The 17,147-nt window shown below is 51.5% G+C and overlaps 1 protein-coding gene and 1 non-coding gene across 4 annotated transcripts in view; one reads left to right on the forward strand and one right to left on the reverse strand.

The window, feature by feature from the left end:
* The first annotated feature begins 2,434 nt into the window (after positions 1-2,434).
* The window catches only part of Ripor3 (RIPOR family member 3), a 69,309-nt gene continuing 54,596 nt past the window's right edge, over positions 2,435-17,147 (forward strand). Inside the window, exon 1 of one of the 3 annotated variants that reach the window (XM_087910965.1) lies at positions 2,435-2,861. The gene's annotated coding sequence lies outside the window, so the exon portion shown is untranslated. The remainder of the gene's footprint in view (positions 2,862-17,147) is intronic. The other 2 variants (XM_048441148.3, XM_085696985.2) reach the window with 2 other exon arrangements.
* On the reverse strand, positions 6,601-6,732 carry LOC125405116 (small nucleolar RNA SNORA42/SNORA80 family). Its single transcript, XR_007233468.1, has one exon. It is a non-coding gene; the product is annotated as a small nucleolar RNA SNORA42/SNORA80 family (small nucleolar RNA).

The following is a 17,147-nucleotide window of genomic DNA, read 5'->3' on the forward strand; positions in this document are numbered from 1 at the left end:
GAAGCATTTCAGTTTGGTTTACAGCTATTCAGGACTTCTTTCTGGCTTTATATATTTCTTTTAATCATATTTCATTTCATTAGCGTGTTAGGGGGGCATGCTATACAGTCAAAATTATATTGACTGGGTACCAGAATATACAATGTAGTCCAACTTCTTGGGAGTCTCACTTGAGGCCAAGAGTTCAAGACCAGCTTGGACAACATCTAAAGACTTTGGTCTTGCCGGGCGGTGGTAGTGCACGCCTTTAATTCCAGCACTTGGGAGGCAGAGACAAGCGAATCTCTGTGAGTTCCAGGCCAGTCTGGTCTACAAGAGTTAATTCCAGGACAGGCCCCAAAGTTACAAAGAAACCCTGTCTCGAAAAACCAAAAAAAAAAAAAAAAAAAAAAAAAAAAAAAAAAAAAAAACAACCAAAAAAGCAAAACCTTGGTCTTTTCTTTATTTTCTTTTTGAAGCAGGGTCTGTTGCCCAGGCTGGTCTCAACTTGCTACGTAGTTAAAGATGTCCTTGAACTTCTGATCCTCTTACCCCTACCTCCCAAGCACTGGAATTACAGATGCCCAATCACTATTCCTGGCTTTTCTACTTTAGAGACAGGGTCTTGTGTAGCTCAGGCTGGTCTTGAATTCCTGGTCTTGCTGCCCGGGCTTCCTAAGTGCTGGGATTAAATATGTGAGTTTCTACTCCTGGCTTGAGACCCCTGTGCTAAAAACATAAAATGGGAGTCAGGTCTTGGTACTGTACTCCTTTAATTCCAGACATCTACCGCTCTGGAGGCTGAGGCAGAAGGACAAGTTCTAGGCCTGCCTGAATTACAGAGTGCACTTGAGGCTGAAGACTTTTCTGAGCAACCAGGAAAGATCCTGACTCCCCCCCCCCACCGCCCAGTGAAAAGAAGACTAGGGGGCAGCTCACTGGAACAGTACTTGCCTGTCGTGTGGGAGGCCCACACACGGCAAAAAAGTGACCTCATCAACTGACTAAATCAATTAAATCATGCAACTTAAAAACCATTGTCTGTTCCCATTGTGTGTGCGTCCACATCCGTGTTTACACATGTGCACATCTGAGGGAGGAAAGAGGACAGGTGTCCTTCCTCAGGTGCCATCCATTAAGTCTCTCATCGGCCTGGAACTGCCATGTAGGCTGGGCTGGCTCCTAGCCATGATCATTGCTGTCCTTCCCAGGGCAGTATCCAGGAGGTCACCACTATGACCTTGGGGGACTTCAGGTCCTAAAGTGTGCAAGACCAACTCTTTCCCCACAGAGCTCCTTTCTCAGCCCATCCTGGGGCCTTCCCACTCAGTAGTGTGTCTCAGAGGCTGGCGGCTGTGTCTTTTTTGTGTAGCTGTTATTGCTTGAGATAAGGTCTTGTCATGTAGTCCAGGCTAGCCTCCCACCTACTACCTCCTTACTTCAGTCTCCTGAATGCTGGGATTACACGCACAGGTCACAGCACCCAACTAGTGGTTGCCTACTGCCCCGTAGTCCAACTTGCTTCCATTTTATTCAACTGACTGTTACATAATGGCTAGGTAAGTGCTCTCCATTTCCTGTACCAACCCATTTACAGTACATGTGTGTGTACACGTGTATGTGTATATACATTTATGTGTATGTACATGTGTGTATGTAGATATGCGTGTGTGCATGTGTATATGTATACATGTGTACATGTGCGCGTGTGCATATGTATATGTATGTGTGTAGTGTGTGCATGTGTATGTGTACATTTGCATATGTATGTGCATACATGTGTGTATGTATATATGTATGCATGCACGTACGTATGTGTGTACGTGTACATGTGTATATGTGTATGTATATGTATGTGAGTGAGTGTGTGTGTGTGTGTGTATCTGTGTGTGTGTTCTGCTATTTGGAGATGCTCATTCCTGTTGTTCAAAGTTCCTGCCAAGTTAAGCATGATAGTTGACTTGAGTCTGTCATCCTTAGTTACACAGTGAATTCTGGGGCCAGCCTGGGCTACTTGAGACCTTGTCTCAAAAAAATAAAAAATTAAAAAACCTGTATTGCTGGCTGCCAAGCCTAACAGCTTGAGTTGGCTCCTGGAACCCTTGTGGTAGAATGAGAGGGCTGGCTCCCCCAAGTGTGTCCTGGCATGTGCTCTCTCCCCACAAGTGTGTGAGTGAGTGAGTGAATGAATGACAAGACAAAAAAACCAACCGGGTCTGTAGAAGCTGGGACCCTCCCTCTGGAACCCCAACCCCAAAGCGTGGTACAGAGCGGGAGGCCCTGCTGGGAAACCAGGTCAGCTCAGCCGGGTCCCTGGCAAGGAGGAAAGGGGCTAGGGCCCGGAAGGAGGTAAATGGCAGAAGCTGGAGGGAGGGATTCCGACCCTGCCTGTGAGTGATTAATGTAGCCCCGTGCAGCGCAGTAAACGGAAACTTCCAGGCGTCCCCTCGGCTCCCTCCCAGGCCAGACAGGCATCGGACCCCCGCATAATTAGTTTGAGTCTTCGGGGGCCAGAGCCTTGCTCAGACTTGGAATCAGCAGAGATGGGAGTAGGAGGTGGCCTACTGCAGCTACGGCAGGGGAGTGTCCGCGCAGCACGGTGACACGACGGGCCAGCGCGGCATCCGGGGGCGCAGGGCCGGGGCTGGAGGCTTCCGGGAACCCCGGTCCCTCTGCCGCTGCACCCTGACACCCACCAGATAAGCTCTATCATAGCGGCCAGAGCTGGGGACAGCCGGATACAGGGGCCACCGAGTGCATTCCCAGAAACAGCACTCGTGGTGGCCAGCGGGCTGTGGGGAGCTCCGCCCGCCCGCAGACAGTGACAGCCAGCCGGCGCCGGACCGCGGGATTCGGTCCGGGAGGTCCAGACCCGCTCCACGGTGAGTGTCACTGCGGTCCCCAGGAGGCTGGCACGCGCAGGTGGAGAGGGGAGGGGCCGGTTCCTCGCACTTACCTTGAGCAGTGGGACCAGGAGAAGGAGTCTGGAAGGGAGCCAAGAGAACTTTGCTGTGTAGCCTTGGGCAAATTCTTTTCCCTCTCTGGGCCTCCAAGTGTCCCAGTCCATCTCTAAAGAGAGTGGTTATCCGGAAAATCTTTAAGGGGCTCTTGCATGACACTATGCCTCAGGCATAGTGCCGGGCACTTTTGAAGCGGATTGGTACAAGGAATATTTAGGGGATACCAGGGGTTCCCCCTTGTAGAGGTTCGCTGGAAGTGACTTGTCCAGATAACAAAACCCATCAGTGTCATTGACAAGCAACGGAGTCGGGTCTTTATCCCAGGCGTGGGATGAGGGGAGGAAGCATGGATGGAGTGGGCTAGACTGGATATCTATTGCCTTAGGAAGGGGCAGAGGAGGCCAGCATCAGTTCTTCAAGCCACTGTCAGCTGTCAGGAAGGCGACGGTTGCACTAGCTAGGTCAGGCACTCTGCTGGGAGGACAGTGCCTGTTGCTACTGCCTCACCTTGCTGCCTAGGGGTCCCCAGAGACTTGAGAGAAAAAGGGATGCCGTTGGGGGTGGGAGAGAGCTGGGGGTGGGGAGTGTGGTTCATGCCTTGACTAGGTTTTGTTCCAATTTTATTTTGCCTTTTCAAAAATCTGTTTTAAATCATCCTGGGCCCCCGCGTGGCTCCTCTGGACAAAACAGAATTGTGAAACACACTAGCACTTTCCACACGCCTCCCCTGGGGGGGAATCTCGTATTAATACCATGGCAGGCTATTTGCATACCCGTCTCTGCTGCTGCGGCTGGCAGTGGGCTGGGAGCAAGTGATAGACAAAGTTAGTTTGGGTGCTAGGAAGGAGGCTCAGCTACATTCCAGAGCCAGGAAGTCCTCAGCAGCATGGGGCGGCAGGTGGGAAGCCCCCAGGGCCAGGCTCCCATCCAGAGGTGAAGGTCTCTACACCCAGATGTGGCCTGTCTAACTTCCTTTGGAATGTTCCACTGGGCAACAGTCCTGGGGTGGACCCACACCTCCTTCCCTTTCTGGGCGGCCTTAGAAACTCCTGCATTGAGGATAGGTGGAGGCTTGAGCTGTGGTCCCAGGAACCCCGTCATTCCTGGAACTAGCTCTTGTAGACCAGGCTGGCCTCGAACTCACAGAGATCTGCCTGCCTCTGCCTCCTGAGTGCTGGGATTAAAGGCATGCACCCCCACTGCCCTGCTGGGAACCTGGTTTTGTGAATTTAGCCTCAGTTTCCTCATCTGCAAAACAATAGGTTTATTTGAGAAACTCTCATTTCTGTAAACTGGATTCTGGGAGTCTGGGCAGGAGCATTCCCAGGATGAGGATACTGTAGGTCGGGACAGGGCACTTGTCTAGGATGTACTAGGCCCTGGGTTGGGTCTCCTCCCAATGATAGGGTCTCCTCCTAGTGTGAGGGTGGGGCGGGGTGGGGGAGGCAGGCGGGGGGCGGGACTTGGAGAGTACTTCCTGTCCATCATCCTGTTCCACAGGGTCTGGGGATGAGGACTTGTCCGGAGAACACCAGGGCAACAGGAGGGTGGGGTGCCAGGAATGCAGGTGGGCTTGCAGACTTGGTTGCTGTCCCATCCGCTGGAGGCTTGAGCTACAGGTTTGGAAGCTTGAGCTGCATGCAGGCTTCGAGGCTTAAGTCCTCAGAGCTGAACAACACGGGGGGGGGGGGGGGGGGGGGGGGCGGGCGGGAAGCGCGCACGAGGCAGGGAATGGGGGTGGGGTGTCAACAAGCTTAACATGGCTGCCTGGGCTCCTGCCTAGCGATTTCACCTGGAGGTCTCAGAGCTTCTGCTATGTGTGGCTTCCGGAGATGGAGCTAGGCCTCCAGGCTCGTGAAGGCAGGTTTAGACACACTGAGTGGACTACACTGGCTTGACAGGACTTCTTTACTGTGTGGTTCCCACACAGGGGCGGGGAGCCTTGCTGAGAAAGCCCACTGTCAGATTCTTAGGAATTGGGTGAGAACTGCTTGCTGAACCCAGAATTATGTAAACGTGCCACAAATTCCGGTAATAAGGTAACAAGTACACAGAGCTTGTCACTTGCCCTTCTCACTGGTGGTGGTGGGGATTGAGTCTGGGCCTTGCACACGACAGACAAGTGCTGAGCTGTGTGCCCGCTCTTGGTGTTTTGAGATGGTCTTACCAAGTAGCCTAGAACGGCCTCAGCCTCACAATCCATTAGCTGGGATTACAGGTACACATGTCACATGTCACTATGCCCAGTTTATGAAGTGCTGGGGTTTGAACCCAGGGCTTTGCGCATTTTAGGCAAGCACTCTGTCAACTGAGTTACATTTCTAGCCCTCTCACCATTTTTTATTTTACACATGTGAGAGTTTTGCCTATAGGTATGTTCTATGCCTGTAGGTATGTTATATGCACCACATGCACGCCTGGTGTGGCACTGGATCCCCTGTAACTGGAGTTACAGACAGTGTAAGCCTCCATATGGGTGCTGGGAATTGAACTCTGATCCTCTGGAAAAACAGCCGGTGCTCTTAACAGTCCCCTAACAATCCTCTTTCTGGCTCCGCAGCCAGCATCTTTGTGCTAGGAACAAAGCCAGGGTTTGGGCTGTGCTCAGCATGTAGCCCACCACTGAGCCACGTAGCTCAGAACTCACTGTGTCAGTTCCAAGCCTCTAAGCTGCGTCCTGTCGCGTCTGAATGGCAGGAACACAGAAGGTGGCAGGTCACTGCACAGTCCTTCCCAATTCCACATTCAGCGATTTCATCTCTGAAGTCTGAAATGGGCTTTGGTGGGAAATTGCCCAAAGGCCCAACCTGGGTCTGGCTTTGTTATTCTGTGTGCTGTTGGGTTTGAGAAAGTGCCTGGTTAAGGACTTCACAGTTGTCCCTGTCCCTGTCCCCCCCTCCCCCACCAGTGGCACAGGGAAGGGGCTGCCTACACTTGGTGACCCAGGGAATTCCCTCCCAGGTGCAGGCACTGAGGTACAGGGACTGCCCACCAGTATTCCCGGAAAGCCGTACTCCTTCACTCGCGGTCTGTGCAAGAGTCAGAATAAAAACTGCCAGGAAGGCTCCAGGCAAATGAACGGATCATTTGAGGTCTTCAGAAAAGTCGTGTGTGACGCCCCTGCTTCAGCCTCCCGAGGGCTGGGACAGAGCATACATTGTCTTGCTTGGCTATGTAAATCTTGTAGTAATATCATTCTTATTTAATTTTTTTAAAATATGTTGTTTTGCTTGAGACAGGGTTTCTCTGTATAGCCCTGGCTGTCCTGGAACTCACTCTGTAGACCAGGCTGGCTTCAAACTCAGAGATCCAGCTACCTCTGTCTCCCGTGTGCTGGGATTAAAGGCATGCATCATCACCCTGGTTGTTAAATAAGCATTTATTTCTATTTTGTGTGTCTACCTGCTTTGTCTGCATGTATGTCTGTGTATCACATGTGTACAGTGTTCAAGGAGGCCAGGAGAAGGCATTGGGGGGCCTGAGTCTCTGGAAGTGGAGTTATGGATGGTTGTGAGCCACCATGTGGGTGCTGGGAACTGAAGCTGGGTCCTCTGTAAGAGCAGCCAGTGCTCTTAAACACTGAACCATCTCTCTAGTCCCTGTAAAATTTACTTTTATTCCTAAAGTGTACGATATACATTCTTCATTTTTTTTCTTTTTCCTCTGTACGACCCATTTCAGTGCCAAGAGCCTACAGGCGGAGGCTGGGCAATGGTTAGGAGCCAGTTTGCTCTAGCATGGGACACTATGAGAGGCCCAGGGTGACAAACCTGCCATAAATCCAAATCCATGCACACGATATACATTCTTGATGCATGTGTGCATGTACATGGGTTTGTGCGAACACAGAGTCCTGGGTTGATTAGCCTTTGACACCACGACACTGGCTCCCTGATGTACATACCACTGCCCCGCGGCTCCGAGATCTTATCTCTGACAGGCCTCCACCTTCCCGGAGTTTCAGACCCAAACCCTCTGCTTCTCTCTTTCACTGGAGGACAAATTACCAAACCCGCGGGCCTCTCTGGCTCCAGTCTTGGGGTGAGAGCAGGGAGAACCATCCCCAGGAAGGGCACTCAGGTTCCTGCCTCCAGGGTCATCAGAGCAGGGACACACACTTCAGAGTTCACTGCACTCTTGGGCTTTGCACCTAGGCTTCTGCACCTGTGGTCCCTGCATCTTTGGTGCTGCAAGCTCTGCTTCCAAGGCACATTCGGAGTAGGTTCCCTCAGTGGCAGCTTCTGGTCTTGATCTTGCCAGCCTCTATGTCCCCGTGCATTGAATGACGGTGCTAATAGAAACAATGTCTTGGAACAATTCAAAGGAACAGCTAAGCCAGTCCTATGGAGGAGTTAAGACAGCATTCTATTTTTAGAAACCTTAGGAGCCAGGTGGGCCCTTTCCAGCCGCCCCAGAGCTGGCCAGAGCAAGGAAAATCTTTCTCACGCCCAAGTCCCGCCTCTCCTCCGTTGCCGGGCCAAGGAGGAGGCCCAGGTGGGGGCATTAACTAAGCTGTGATAGAGGAGCGGAGCCAGGCACACGGCGATTTGAAAAGGCCCTACGGTGTGTCATGCTTTATTATTTGGTGCAGTAGGAAGTGTTCAGAGGGGGCATCCTAGATATCCCTGTGGCTCCTCACCAAAAATCCTCAGGACTCCAGTACCCTGCTTGATAACCCGCGTGAAGTCAGGTGTCTCAGCCTGCGCCCTTCCTCCCTCCGTTCCCCTCCCCTCCCCTTCGTTTTGGAACTCTACAGCAGCAGGCTGGGCGGGATGCAGCTCAGGGGCAGAGCACTTGCCGAGCCTGTGTGGGCTCTGGATTCCATCCCCAGCACCACAGGCTGGATCGCACGCATGAGCGCACCCTGAGACCGGTCCACCCATGTTATTCCACACCTCTTCCTTTTGCTTGACCGTGTATCCTGGATGATTTTCACATCAAGATTTGAACATTCTGACCTGGTGAGATGGCTCAGTGGGTAAAGGCGATTGCCACCAAGCCTCGCAGGGGAGAAGAGAACTGGCTCCCACGAGTTGTCCGGTGGTTTCGGCACCTCCACTTCTGTGTACATGTGCGCGCTCACGCGTGTGCGCACACACCTACACACCCACACCCGAATTCCACCTGTCTGCCTTCTAAGATGGGTTTAAGGGGTCAAACAGTTTGACAAACACTCTCTAACCAGGTCCCATACTTTTTGGACACACTTGTATAGAGCCCAGCAGCTTCGACTTTCCAGTAAAAAAATGGAACTACGGTGGTGCTGTCCTCAACAGCGATCCAGAAATCCATGGCTTCTGGTCACCTCCACTGTCCCAGCAAAGTCACACCTATGTTCTTGCCTTTCTTCCCAGCCCGGGTCCCCATCACTCAGAACACAAGGCCTGAAGGATCCACATCCTTCTAAGGCCAGGTCAGCATACCCTCTCCATGCCTGCCTCTCTTAGCCAGGCCAGAGATGGCTCTACCTTAGGACCCAGCATCGCTTCCTCTCTGGTGAAGCCCGTCTCCTGGACCCTCCAGGGCTTGCACAAATGCCACGTCTCAGACTAGGCTTGGTCTTAGGTAATTGCCTCGAATGCAGGAGGGTTTGGGTTCCATCCTCTGCAAAACCAACTAGCAATACCTTCTTATTTCAGATAAAGCCAAGGCAAGTGGAGTATGAGCTCAGATTCCGTAGTGGCTGCAACTGCCAGTGTGTTGTCCCTGAGGGTCCCCTGCTATCGCTGACCATATGTCCTGGGTCTTTGTCTTATGGCTCCTCCCAGAGGGTTGGGAGCCTGACAGCTAAATGGCAGGGGGACCTGCCAGAATAGACACTCAGGACCCAATGGCACCAGCCTCTGGGGACGCTGTGGGAACAGGACATATTTTTGCTCTGTGATAGGCATTGGCCGCGTATCCCACACTCAGGGGCTCACTCTTTCTTTGGATCCTAAAACCAGAGCCTTTAAGAGTTTTTGCAGAGGGGAGACCGAGGCACAGAGAGTGACAGTCATACGGCTTGTAGGTGACAGAATGGGTGTGCATCTAGCTCCTCTGGTTCTCCCCACCCTGAGTTCATGCCACTCGTGACTGGATCGAGCAGCTTAGCATTAAGTCCTCAGTCATACATACTCAGATCCTGAATCCTCCGCCACAGTGCTGTGTGTCTCTGAGCAGATTACTTCCCATCTCTGTTCTCTTTAAAAGGCATTGTTATTATTTTATTGTGGGGATGTGGTATGTGTATATGGGCACATGCATGACATGTGTGGAGGTCAGAGGACAGCTTTGTGTCATTAGTTCTCTCCTTCTGCCTTTATGCGGGTTCCAGGGATTGAACTCAGGTCTGCAGAAGTCAGAAGAGGGCATCAGAGGCGCTGGAACTGGAGTTACAATGGTTGTAAGACACCGTGTAGCTGCTGAGACTCGAACCCTGGTCCTCCGCAAGAGCAACAAGTGCTCTTTAATGGCTGAGCCATCTCTCTAGCTCCCGATAGTGAATTTCAACACATCTGAAGTGGAAATAACTCTCTTCTGGAAGTACGATTCCTTGGTTTTTGTTTTGAGACAGAATCTTGCCAGGCTCGGGTTCTACTTAGCAGAAGTTCAAAGCAGGAAAAACGTGGGTTTAGCTGGGGAGGGGGCTCGGTCAGTAGAGCGCTTGCCTAGCATGCAGGGAGCCCTGGGTTCCGCATAAACCTGGTATGATGACTACACAGCTGTGATTCCAGCCCTCGGGAGGCAGAGGCAGGCAGATCTCTGAGTTTGAGGCCAGCCTGGTCTACAGAGCGAGTTCCAAAACAGTTAAGGCTGTACAGAGAAACCCTGTCACGAAAAACAAAGAAACAAGCAAAGATCAAAGTCATTCTTGACTTATAGAGAACTTGTCAGCACCCTGGATGCGTGCACGTGTACGTGTGCGCATGGTGCGGGTACACACATACACACACACACACGCACACACACACACATGCACATACACGCACACACACGCATGCACGCACGTGTGCACACTCAATGTACTTTCCTCCTGCAGACTAGTGATGAAACAGACTGCTGGTGATGAGGGGGTCCCACTGGGGGCTGATCGCTAGTGAAGGGTCCCACAGATTGTTTGGCTTTCTGGAAGCTAGGAAGAAACTCACGGTCTTGCCAGGCCTTCAGGGACTGTGGAGAGCATGTGTGATTCCTGTCACCCTAGGCGGAGGCCCTGGCTGCCTGCACTAGCTTCATCTGCTCCCCAGGCTGGCTGAACACAGGACAATGATGCTGAGGGTTTCTGTTCAGGTTCCAGAGCATTCCTGGCAGAGGAGGGGAACACTTGGCAACACAGAGCGGCTGGGAGATGGTTCCAAGTAGGCACCAGATTTTAGCACCCAAGCTGTTAGCCAGGAGCCTTGCAGAAGGCTCTGGACCCCTTGGTCCTCAGTTAATGGATATTGAAGGAATCCTAAGAGTTCCTGGGGTGAGGAAGGACCCGAGTGTGCATGGAAGGGGCAGAGGCAGCGTCCTTCCAGAACGCCAGCTTTGGGGTTAGCTCACGCCCTTTCCCTCCTCCCTTCACAGGAGTCCTCCCCAGGGCCCAGGGTCCTCTGCCTTACCTGTCACCAACTTAGACCCTCAGATCTGGAAAGCAAGACCCTGAGATGCGAGGTCAGAGTTGCCGGTTTCAGCTCCAACAATCGCCTCTAAAACCCCAGCCTGTATGTCCTCATCCAAAAACCTGGTAACTGTTAATTACACCAGGGACAACTCACAGGAAGGTCTGGGAGCCTCAGTCAGAGACATAAGACACGGGGAGCACAAAAAATCCAAACTAGGGCCGGGAAATGTCCAGCTTGTCGGAGTGTCTGGGCCACGGGAACCCGCAGGCTGCAGGAAGCAGAGCAGGAGGAGATCGGGGCTCTCCCTTGGCCAAATCCTCTCGCTCTGCTGGGCGTTCTTGGATACCAGGCTACTGACGGCACAGAGCTCCCGGGCGAGATCAAATGAGGCAGAAAGCACATGGCTTTGGTCCTGGTAAATACCATGGTGGCTTGTTGGTGCACTGATCAGGAGTTGGTATCCCTCCATGCATGCATGCAATTGGCGTCCAGTGAATACAAACGGTCAGACTGGCAGAGCTGAGGGCACCTGGTGTAAGCCTGGGCCTCGGGGCTGGACTGATTACTTCCTGTGTTGTTGATGTATTTTTATCATTGTCAGCTTTATTTGAGACTGGGTTTCTCTGTGTAGCCCTGGCCATCTTGGAACTCACTCTTTAGACCAGGCTGGCCCTGAACTTGGAGATCCCGCCTGCCTCTGCCTCCTGAGTGCTGGATTAAAGGCGTGCGCCACCCACCGCCCGGTCTTGTTCTTCTATCTTATTTACTTTCTCTTCTTGTGTTCATGCCGCAGTGGGCATGTGCACGTGAGAGGGTAACTTTCTGGGGCCGATTCTCTTTGACCTTTGTGTGGGCTCTGGAGGTCAAACTCAGGTTCCCGGGTTTACCCTGCCGAGCAGCTCCCTGGCACAATCCCTATAGAACTCAGCGAGTCTGGCACTTGCTTTTTAGCCCAGCTGGCCTGGAGTTCTTGGCAACCCTCCTGTTTCCCCATTGCTCCTCGCTTGTAACTGAGCCTTAAGAGAATAGAGGAGGAAGCCTGGGACGTGTCCAGGTGGCTGGTGACCTGCAAGATGACCGACAGCAGGGCATGGCCATTCCATTTCAAAGGTGGGGAAGCCAGAGCCTAGGATTGGGCTTTACCCCACCTCCGCCCCAGGGGAAGAATGTGACAAGCCAAAGCCAGACCCACTCCCCAGAGGCAGCTCCTGGCCCTCTGCCCCTTGCAGGAAGTGGACATGGGGTGAGCTTATAACCCTCTGTCCCTCTGTGGCAGACAGAGCCCTTGTGCATTTCTGACATTTTTGCATCTTGGGACAAAGGGTGAAAAAACTCAGATGAACTGGGCTGCTTCCTGGTGGAAAAACACTTCCAGCTGCAAGGCTGGTCTTTCCTCTGTCTCCTTCTGTCCCCGCTGCTCCTCACTGGAAACGTAGAAAACTCAGGACTTGGGGATCCAGATATCGGGGCTCAGGGACTCAAAAAATTAAGGGTATGGGGTGGGCCATGCATACTAGCCCCACCACTGCTATCAGAAATCCTGGAGTGAGTGAGCAGATGGACACACTGATGCTTCAGGGCATTCTGCCACTGTCCCTACCCGGATCCCATGGCCTCTCCCAGCACAACTACCAGAACTTTCCAAAGTGACCCAGGCATAGGGCCTGGGAGTCCGACAGACCTTGCTTGGCCCATCCCCGAGTCCCATGATGTAGGACGAGCTGTGATACATCTTATTCTGTTTCCTCATCCTCAGGATGTGAACGGTACCATGAGGCCTGCCAGAGAAAGTGGGTCCTGGCTTGGCCCAGAGTCGGCTCTTAGAGGTTTTTATGACCAGATAGTCTGAATACAAATTAGTTTTGGCTATGAGTCCCATCATACTCTCTGCTAACTGGGCATGGGCAGTCACCTCGATTACCTCTTTGTACACATGTCTATCAGCATATAAATCACACATAATGATAATGGGTTTTATTATGGCGTTTTCATTTTCACTGTATAGAATGTGTTTTGATCATGGTCATCCTTTACCCCTCTGACCCGTTCCTGATCCCTTCCTAACTAGCGCCCAGTTCTACTTTTTTTTTTTTTTTTGGCCCAATGTGCTCATTATGTGAGCATGGGCTCCTTACCAGTAGCTACACCTGTGAAGAAAACATCTTCTCCTTCCTCAGCAGCTGTGACCCAACAATCACTGCACATCAGGGAGGGACCTGTGACTCCTTGTGTAATCCTTGTGGTCTCCTTGTGTAATCCTGGCCGGCCTGGGACCTATACCTTGTTATGTAGACCAGGCTATTCTGAAAATTAGCAAGATCCGCTTGCCTCTGCCTCCAGAGTGCTGGGATCAAAGGCATGGGCCACCATGTTTGGTAAATCTTCCCTTAGTTTTGAAACTTGGTCTCATGTAGCCCAGGCTAGCTTCAGCCTCACCATGTAGCTGAGGATGACTTTGAACCTGAGCCTCCTGTCTCCATTTCCCAAGTGCTGGGATCAAAGATGGGTACCACTACAGTGGCCTTCCTTTTTTTTTTTTTTTTTTGAGACAGGGTTTCTCTGTAGCTTTGGAAGCTGTTGTCCTGGAACTAGCTCTTGTAGACCAGGCTGGCCTCGAACTCACAAAGATCCGCCTGCCTCTGCCTCCCGAGTCCTGAGATTAAAGGCATGCACCACCACCACCCGGCTACAGTGGCTGTTTTATGTTGCTGCTTGGTGTGGTGGGTGCGCAGTGTTTGGAGAACCCTGGGCCTAGCGGCTACCTGTATCTGTTTCTTGGTGATACTGAAAGAGTCCCACAGACTGTCACTAAAAACCACTGTCATTGATTCTCTGTCTGAACCAGTCTCTGAGGTTGTAGGAGCCCCCCCCCCCCTTACTCCTTGCCTCGCGGTCCCATCATCCCAAACCCCACCTTAGCCTTAATGGTTTTTTTGCTTGTTTGTTTGGTTTGTTTGCTGCTGTTGTTGTTTGGAGTTTTCTGTTTGTTTTTTTGGTTTGGTGGCACTGCTAGGGACTGAACCCAGAACCCTGAACACGCTAGGCGTGCATTCTACTGCCGAGCTGTATCCCTTGGAAATCGCATGGCCTTTCTCTGTGTGTCCTGCCCTTTTGTGAGGACATCGGCCACTGGATTCAGGTTGTCCCTAATGCAGGACCACCTCCCCTTCACCTCACATCTGTGAAGACCTATTTCTAAGTCTGGTCCCAGGTCTTCAGTGCTTTTCGCAGATCATCCCCTGACAGACCCCACTGTTGGTGGGGTCCCCTTTCCCCTGTGACCTCACTCTCACTGTGAGCCCAGTGTGCTCCAGGTTCCTTCTGCTTTAGCAACCGTTCTGTTCTGAGGAACAGAGAGGTGAACTCAGTTTCCCAAAGTCACACAGCCAGCAAATGCTAAATCTGGGAGACTTTTCTTTCTGCCTCTGAAACTGGATGGGTTTTGAGACCCTCCCACCCCACGTCAGAGTCAGGACTCCTAAGAGGACACCTATAAGGGAGATGCATTCTTTCCTGCCTGGCTTTCACCATCTTCCAGGTGTTCCAGGTGCCTCTCTCTGCCGTATGCTGGTCCTGCCACTTTCCTGTGGGGAGAAAAACGTGTAGGGGGACATTTGTGGGGGAATAGGGAGATTGTTCTGCAGTTGAGAGCTTCTGCAGAGGGTCAGAATTACATTCCCAGAATCCACAGAGTGCAGCTCATAACTGCCTGTAACTCCAGCTCCAGGGAATCTGAGGCCCTCTCCTAGGGTACCCGAGTATATGTGTGCTTACACACACATACATAGACACACACACACCCCAAGCAAAATGTTTATATTTTTACACTTTCACACGTGAATAGTGCATTTTACATTATTTCCATTGTTTCTTCTCCACCCTCCAGCTCCCACCTCTTTTCAAATTCATAACCGCTTCTGTAATTATTACCATTTTACAGACACACACACACACACACGTGCACACACACACACACACCCGAATGAGTCCATTTAGTGTTGCCCAAATGCACATGTGTTTGGGGCTGATTCCTTGACTCTCAGAAGCCGTCGTTGTTTTTTTTTTTTTTAACAACACAGTTTTTTTAATATTTATTTATTTATTATGAATACAATAATCTGTCTGTGTGTATGCCTGAAGGTCAGAAGAGGGCACCAGACCTCATTACAGATGGCTGTGAGCCACCATGTGGTTGCTGGGAATTGAACTCAGGACCTTTGGAAGAGCAGGCAATGCTCTTAACCACTGAGCCATCTCTCTAGCCCCCAGAAGCCGTCGTTTGTCTGTAGCTTTTAATATAGGAATGAGGCCTCAAGAAATTTCCCCCATCCACACTGGCATAGTTACCAGTGTGGGTGTTGTTCGGGCCACCATATTGGTGAGATTTCACGAGTGCAGTAGCTATCTGTCTTGCCTGGAGGACACTGTCTCTCTGCAGGATAAAATAAACCTTAAAAAAAAAAGAAGAAAAGAAAAATGCCAGCCATGTATTGATGTGGGATGTCCTTCTCTATGCTGTGAATATGTGTTGCTTTTATTGGTTAATGAATAAAGCTGCTTTGGCCTATGACAAGGCAGAATAGAGCTAGGTGGGAAAGGCAAACTGAATGCAGGGAGAAGGAAGGCGGAGTCAGAGAGATGCCAGCAGCCAGTGGAGAATCAAGATGTAAGGTAACAAGCCATGAGCCTCGTGGTAAAATATAGAATAATAGAAATGAGTTGATTTAAGTTGTAAGAGCTAGTTAATAAGAAGTCTGAGCCACTGGCAAACAGTTTGTAATTAATATAAGCCTCTGAGTGTTTATTCGGGACCTGGTGGGTAGGAGAGAAACCTCTAGCTACAGTAAAGAAGTATGCACAACACTCATGAACCTGGCAACATTTGGGGAGTCAGTATTGGGGCTACATATTGAAAGTGTGACTTGTGGCTGGTCATAATCACACCTTTAATCCTAGCACTTAGAAGGCAGGTGGATCTCTGTGAGTTTGGGACCAGCCTGTCTATGTAATGAGCCAGGGCTATGTAGAGAGATCCTGTCAAAAATAAAAATAAAATAAAATAAAATAAAAAGTGACTTGTTTGTTCTGCTCTGAAGCAGTAACTCTGCCAGGTCAGCAGTGGGAACCTCTTAGGCCAGACCAGGAGAAGTCCCTGAAAGAATGTGGCCTTTGCTTTGATATGGAGGAGAACACTGAGGACAGCCAGGGTCTGACAGAGACAAATGATTGAGCCACCAGGTGAGATAGGAATTTACATTCCTACATGCATGGATCCCCACCTGGGCTAAGGTCTGCTATTCTGAGATGTTGGAGCTGGGATGGGGGTAGAGGTGGGCAGGGTCCTGACTTATGGGGCTCTGGGCCAGGAAACAGCTGCTGTGTCAGCAAGGAGAGTAGTGGGCAGGCTGGAGGCCCCTAAGGAGATAAGGGTTCCCCCAAGGATTTTTCTGGGAGCAGCTAGCAAGAGGGTCAGGAGCCAGCCACATGCCTGGGTATGAATCCAGGCAATTGAGCCTTCGGGAACTATGGGCTAATTGGAGCCCGTGAGCTGAAGGCCTTTAGTGAGATCTCATTCAAGGTTCAGTGCTGTCTGCTAAGGTGAGGAAGGCTGTGGAGACAGTCTGTGGAAGGGCCTGAGAGAAGCCTCAGAGGGCATCTAGGAGCCCCTCAGTACTCAGCCCAGCAGCCCACAGGCTTCATGTGAGACAACTGAGGGTGGTGGACCTGTGAGGAAACACCGGTGGCCCACAGGCCTGCTGCCAGCCCATCTCACATCTGGAACTCAGGCCTGTGTTCCTCTCTGTCTAGAAGGAGAGACAAGCCACCAGGCACTTGGACCCTTCTGCCCACAGGAAGATGAGAAGACAGATGCACACTGCTGAGGTCTGTCCTGTAGGTCATGGGCAGGAGGGGTTGAGTTAAGGGGCATACCTCTGATGCCCAGGTAGAGAGTTTGGTGGGTTCAGCCCGGGTTTGGGGGTCACAGAAACTTTGGTCCTGGAACCCCTGCACACTTAGCCTCGACTGCTTCGACTAATCCGGACCAGTTAGCGCTGACACCCTGAAGAGGTTTGAATGAGAATGGCCCCCCAAAGGTTCGTACATTTGAATCTTTGGTTCACAGTTGGTGGATTGTTTGGGAGGTAGTAGGAGGTGTGGCTTTGCTGAGGGAAGTGTGGCCTTGCTGGAGGAGGTGTACCATTGGGGGTGGAGATTTCCAAAGCTCACACCAGGCCCTGAGTCTCTCTCTCTATCTGCAACTTGTGGATCAGATGTGAATTCTCAGCTACTTCTCCAGCACCATGCCTTCCTGCCTGCCACCAAGCTCCCTGCCATGATGGTCATGGACTCACCCTCTGAAACTGTAAGCCAGCCCCCAACTAAATGATTTCTTTAATAAGTTGCCTTGGTTACGGTGTCTCTTGACAGCAATAGGACAACAGGACAGTGAAGGAGCTCAGCCCCCATGAGGGTGCATTCTTAGCTATACAATGCTGTTGATTTGTTCATCTCCACTAAGCCAAGTACAGGCTTGTGGGCAACAGTGGGCCCCAGGCCAATCACGCAGGGAGACGGCAGAGCCCAGGAGGGCAGGACCAAGAGCCTTGGACACACCCCT

This window comes from Myodes glareolus, chromosome 10, assembly GCF_982192425.1.
Source record: "Myodes glareolus chromosome 10, mMyoGla1.1, whole genome shotgun sequence".
NCBI classification, from domain to species: Eukaryota; Metazoa; Chordata; class Mammalia; order Rodentia; family Cricetidae; genus Myodes; species Myodes glareolus.